The sequence below is a fragment of the Paramormyrops kingsleyae genome, chromosome 9 (assembly GCF_048594095.1).
Source record: "Paramormyrops kingsleyae isolate MSU_618 chromosome 9, PKINGS_0.4, whole genome shotgun sequence".
Classification (NCBI taxonomy): Eukaryota; Metazoa; Chordata; class Actinopteri; order Osteoglossiformes; family Mormyridae; genus Paramormyrops; species Paramormyrops kingsleyae.
In genome coordinates this window covers 26,361,261-26,367,750 of record NC_132805.1, presented here as the reverse complement: position 1 = coordinate 26,367,750, position 6,490 = coordinate 26,361,261, and the positions used below count along the sequence as shown (strand labels likewise).

Sequence of the window (6,490 nt, the reverse complement as noted above, 5' to 3'; positions counted from 1 at the left end):
ATACCACAATTACTACACATTTGACATTCCATTCCTTCCTCCAATGATTACATATATTTTGTATAAAATGCGACCCAAGCCTCCATCATTAAATAGAAAAGTATCCGTTGTTAAGACCACAAACAAGTTGGTAGTTTGAAACTGCCTATTGTTTTATAATAGCACACAGATTTCATAATGGATTATAATGAAATGAAATCCAATGTAATGAAATGAAGCTTTATTTTCCACTTGTACAAGTAGGAGAACAGATTCATCAGATGAGCTTTTCTGAGCGCAGGGTCCGTCCGACACCCCGAATCATTTATCTGTAGCATTCCATAGATGCATTACTTTCTGCAATTTGAACGTTATTCTTAACATATTAGACATGCATTTTATGAATAGTAGTGCAAAGCGTCTATACTAATGAAAACTTTACATGGAATATTCTGGATGCTATAAGCAAGGCTGTTGTGAATGTGGACATTATGGCACGCCTGAAGCAGGCCGGCGGTTGGAACACGGCAAAGCTGTAAGATTCCCCTTTCTTTGGCTTCCGTGAAAGTGAACAGGCCTGCAAATTTTGTTGATTGTGTCACAGGCCAGGATGATGTGCTTGGTCTCATTGGTGATTTCAGAGATGTTACAATTGTTGTCGATTGTCACTGTTATGAAGGAGAAATTGTTCTTACTGATGCACAGGTTTTTCTTATGGATATTCCCTCCTTCAGGGGTACACACTTTTTTGATCATGCTTTCATCCTTGTATTGGAGGAATGACTGTGTGGTCCTGTTTGGGTCGCACAGGTTGTGGTTATGTAAGAACGTCCTCCATTCTTGCTTGTCACTGGTGTTTGGGGTGTCACTGAGGATATGCCTTGCCAGGAAGATGTTGTAGGCATTATTGTTCTTGGCAGGCATGCAGGGTCGGGAGTTTTCACAGACCTCCCCAAGGTAAAAGTTAGCATCCGTGGGGGGTGGGGTGGCGATCATCAAAGTTGCCAACTGGAGCCCCTTGGTGAGGTTGCTTTTTAGCAGTGGCCCCTGGGCTTCAGCCTGGGAAAGCCCATACATTACAGCACCCCTGCGACTGGGGGCCACGCTGACCCATAGAGTAGCAAAGCAAAGTGTTTGAAGAAGAACAAGCTTCATTGTGCCTGAAAGACCTGAAGAGGGAGAAGATACAGGCTCCTTTTAGTCACGGAACGGGACTCAGATGCTGTCCTTACAGTTACATGCCCAGACCACTGTCCCGAGGCCTCAGGTGACCTGTACTCTGATATTAGGTACTCAGAGACTCAGAGATGTTACCATGCAAATACAGGAACTCATGCTGAGACCTGGGACTTGGAATGGTGCAAAACTCAGGTTTTGAAAGGAACTTGTGCAAACTGCAAGTAACACAAGCCCTGTTGTGACCACACAATAGCTACAGACTATGAACAGGGAGCAAGCATCATTCACATAAAGGCTATATTGCCTTCCAGTGATCAGTTCCATTGCTGCTATTATTGTGAAAAACAATTTAAAATTCTGCTGAATTTATCAGAAGATAAAACTGAAAGATAGAAGAAATATGTACAGTCCTAGGCAAAAAATGGACAAAAGCTTAACGCCATGAAATTTGGGTTTGGCCCATTTTTTTGCCCAGAAGTATAGTGTGTGTCCAGGATGAGCTGTTATTTGAAATAGACCAGGCTCTTTTGTTCACTATGACACAAAGATAAAGATAGACGGATATCAGAAATGTTGATTATGATGCATGTACAGCACATAGACATATAAGCACATAAAACATAATGGATAGAGGAAGCATTTTAAATATGGATTTAAAACACCTTACCGATGTGATGAGTGTCTGTCACAGTCAGAATGTCACTTGGAGTTTTACAGAGGAAGTGACTTCGCTTTAGCTTTCGAACATGTACCCCCGGGTGTAGGCGTGCCTTTGTGCACACATATCGGTGTCATGTGACGAGGGACGAAGGACTCAGGAAGAGATGTCTGGGAACAAACTAAATGGGGTTTATTAAGAATCCAAGAGAAAACAGAACAGAACTGGGACTGGAAACAAACAGGAACACAAGGTGTCAAAACGGGAAGACTGCACTGGGAAAGCAAACAAGTATAATGACATTATTGACAGGAATGGGGAGCACTTTTACAAAAGGACTAACGAGGGAGCAATCAAGACTCAGCAGAGACCAGACATAAGACACCACTAAGGAACAGACCTGGCAAGACATCCAGGGAGACAATGCACAGGAAAGGACCACAGAAGGCACAGATCAGGGAGAAATAAAAGTGGGACAGGGCAATGGGGCCAGAACAGGGGGAGAACTCATGGGAATGAGGTTTGGTGGGGAGAATCATTCGGACCACGGGATGCTGGGCAATGACTCAGGGATGTGGATCCTTCAAGGCTTCAAAGGGCTGGTGGGACTAGGTGGCACAGAGGAGACAGCAGGGCCAGGTGGGGCTGAGGAGATAACAGGGCCGAGACGGGAACTGGACCTGGAGGGTGATGAGGGGACAGCCGGACTCAAGCAGAAATAAGGACTGGAGGGCATCGAAGGATCTGGGGAACAAAGTCCAGAGAGCCCACAGGGGACTGCATGGCAGGAGGGCACAGCAGTCTCCCTCCTCAAGGCAGTAACAGAAAGGCTGACAGTGTAGGGTGAACCCAGGTCTGAGCGATGGGCTTGGATGGTGTGGGAGCCCGCAGGCGAGTCCTCGGTGAATCCTTGGTAAAACTGAAGTCCTCACTCTCTGAGGACAGGAAAGATCCTTGGAAATCCTTCAAAAGAGTAGGGGTGGTACCCTGATGTCTTGGCTAAAACTGTCCCCTGAGGCCCTATCAGATCTGGCCTCATAATCATCCTCTGTATCTAACTAGTGAATTCTCTCCTGCCCCTTCACCACCTTGGCTACTGTGTGATGAGAGTACTGGTGCAGAATGACTGCTGTCACATCATCCAGATGTTGTTACACAGCGGTGGTGGTTGCAATGGCTCCCCATTGCTTTTGAAAAGCCCTATATAAATGCAACTTTCATTCATTCGAGATAAGGGCACCTTATAGGACAGGGCTATTCAACTCAGGCCCTCGATTCCAAATCCAGGCCTTGTTTTCAGTTCTCCAGGTAGTTAGTTTAAAAATTACTGATGGTATGTATGAAAAGTTCTATCGTTGTCTTTATTTCACCACAACAACCTACTCCATTTGTCATTCCAATGATTCTTGGCAAACGTCGGGCACTACAATAATTCTGGAGGTGACTGTACAGCCAATACTGGCCAGTTACTGACAGGCAGTGAGAGACGATACAGTGTGCTGTTGCATCACCAAGAGTGATGAAATGCGAAGGACCCCAACCTTGCGCCCGATGCTGCCTGGGATAGGCTCCAGGCCCCCGCTGGCCATGATCATAATAAGTGGTTAGAAAATGGATGAAGCACTTTAAATATAAAATACAAGCACCGATGTGGTGGGCGTCTCTGGCTTAGAATTTCACTTCTAGTTTTGCAGAGGAAGTGACTTGACTTTGGCTTTTAAACATGTCGCCCTGGGTGTAGGCGTGCCTCTGTGCACATCTGAGCATATCTCCCCAGGCTTTGGTGGCGTGTACAGCTAGGGGGGTCAGGTGACGTGGCCCCCATGTCTGTAGAGTGATGGGCTGTGGTTACCATAGCATTACAGCGCAATAAACTGAGGCCCAAACGAAATCTACACCATGGTCGGGCTGCAAAAGGCGATATGCAGCTCTTTTCATTCATGAATCATATTGCATCCTCTTATCCAGCATTTTTCATTTTAAAAAATAATTTGATTGGGTTAATTTCCAAAATTGAATTTTGTGCAGTCATCTATTTTTGAGCCTCTGCACTGGCAGACCACAAGAGGGCATGATTACATTAATTTAAACATTTAGAGCAGGGGTGGCCAGTCTTATCCAGAAAGGGTCACTGTGTATCTGGGTTTTCGCTGCAACTCCCTAATTAGATGACTAATTAGATTACAAATTAGAGGAGTGATTGGTTGAAGAGTCCCCACACCTTGATTTGAACAGCTGATCTAAAGGTTATCCTAAAAACCTGTATACACACTGCGCGTTTGCAGATAAGATTGGCCACCCCTAGTTTGGAGGCTTCGAAGTTCTGCTGTGTAAGAGGTTCTTGGATGTGTTCAGGCTCTCTGGTGCTTTGGTAAACATTAAAGTATTGTCACTGTACAGTACTTAATTTACTAAAGTAAGAAGTTGTGTTGAGTAGTTCTTAAAAACGTATAATACACGGCTTGGAGTGCATAAGCCCGATTATACCATGGTAACTACACAACTGACAGATACGTTATGTACCCAAAGAAATTATCTTCACATTTACAAGCAGAAACCACATTTATTAATGGAGCTACTTTCTTCTTATCAAGATGCCGGCGCGCACGGATGCAGCAGCTTTGGTCTCCCGTTACGTTTTGTTTGTTTTGATATCGAGCAGCGTAATCATAACTTCAGCAAAAACGACATCTAACTGGGAAAATCTACTAAAGATTGGAATACTATGCAGTGAGATAGATTTCAGTGAGGAATTCCAACAAGAACTGATCCTGAACGAGATCGTCCGTGCAGCAGGGTCTCCGTGAATTACGATACCGGGCCGGAGACGCAGGAGGCGGGGCAGAGAAAGGAAGTAGAAATGGGGCTGCGGAGCTGGTGTACTGTCCTGGCTAAAGAACGTTCTTCACACGCCTGTGCTGCCCAGCATTCACATTACCAACTAGTGATGTGCAAACCAAATCTTTTTAGTGATTCGATTAATTTCATTCAGTTCACTGAAATTAGATTCTTTGAATCATTGATTTGTTCTCTTTTTTCCTTTTTTTAACATTCCCTCCACCACCATCCCTCTACAGAGAACTGCTTTATTTTTAATTTCCATTGCAAGTTTTTGTTTTCTTTTTTTTTTATATAAAGAAGACTACAAGCAGAGGTTAGGGGAGACAGAAAACAAGTTCTTGTTGGGCCCATAGACTCAGAGAACTGCTGACCAGCTGGTAGCAGTATAGGCATTTACTGTTAACACAAATAATGTCAGAGGAGTATTCCGCAGTGTCAACCCAAGGAAAGCCACTGGCACAGACAGAATTCCAGGCAGGGCACTGAGAGACTGTGTGGATCAGCTGGCAGAGGTGTTCAGTAACATCTTTAACCTCTTTCTGTCACAATGCACTGTCCCCAAACGCCTTAAGTCTGACACCATCATGCCTGTCCCAAAGAAGACAGCAATCAGCAGCCGTAATGACTACAGACCTGTAGCTCTCACCCCCACTATAATGAAGTGCTTCTTCACTTCCACCCACCCTGGACCAGCTCCAATTCACCTACAGAGCCAACAGGTCAACAGAAGATGCCATCAATACTGGTCTGCATAATGTACTGACTCACCTGGAACACCACTTCAGCTTCGCCTTTAACATGATCATCCCCAGCAGGATGGTGACCAAACTACTCAACTTGGGTGTCAGTCAGCACACATGTAGCTGGACCAAGGATTTCCTTAGAAACCGAGCACAGACTGATAGGCTGGGGTCTCACCACCCCCCGACCCTGACACACAGCACTGGAGCTCCACAGGGCTGTGTGCTGAGCCCTCTTCTTTATTCCCTGTACACCCACGATTGTGTACCAACACACAGCACAAATAAAATCATCAAGGTGACGTGGCTCCCTGAGGTGCCACTGAGGTGACCATAGCATTACAGCGCCATGAGCTGAGGCCCAATTGAATGCCGTGCCGTGGACTGGCCAGAATCCACCAGAGAAGGCAGAATGCTGCTGTTTTCATTCATGATTCTTAAATATTGTTATATCCCCTTAAACAGCATGTTTAATTTATTTAATTATTGCATTTTGTTAATTTTCAAAAATTAATTTTGTGCTGTTCTCTGCTACAGTAAGTCATCTATTCTATCTGGCCAAAAGTATGACACCCCTATTAATCAGGGGAATTTCCTGCTTAATATAATTTCTTCTGGGCCGGTCTCAATGTTAAAATTTTGAATATCTGTTGATATCAAAAACAACCCAATATTTCTTCTCTTTAATCAACTACTAAGCATTAAATGTGATTTTTGTAACAATACATTTCAGTTAATACAGCAAACTGTCCGCATTTAGTGTTATAGCAGCCTTGTTTGAGGTTTAAGTAGTAATTAACCAAACCTTAGAATGAATGCAAGTCTGAAGACATCTAGTTTGTATACATTTTTCTGTGTTCAGCATTAGCCTCATATACATTGCAACCTGCAGTTTGGCTTTTATCTTCCTTCAGCATAAAGTAGAGTAACTGCATTTCCACACAGCCGACATGACAGCTCCGACATGCGTTCGTTGTAGTGATGTCCCATTTGTGAATGAATCGTTCTTTTGAACGGGTTCTTTTCAGTCAATTGGTCAAACCAGTTTTCAAATCTAAAAGAATCGACCTTTCAGTAGACCCATGCATTGTAC

General features: G+C 44.1%; 1 long non-coding RNA gene across 1 annotated transcript; it reads right to left on the bottom strand.

Moving 5' to 3' along the window:
• Window positions 1–203: 203 nt before the first annotated feature.
• On the bottom strand, window positions 204–1,964 carry LOC111840929 (uncharacterized). Its single transcript, XR_002837541.2, has 2 exons — window positions 1,826–1,964; window positions 204–1,148 (listed from the first exon to the last, which is right to left on the bottom strand). It is a non-coding gene; the product is annotated as an uncharacterized lncRNA (long non-coding RNA).
• Between the last annotated feature and the right edge of the window lie 4,526 nt (window positions 1,965–6,490).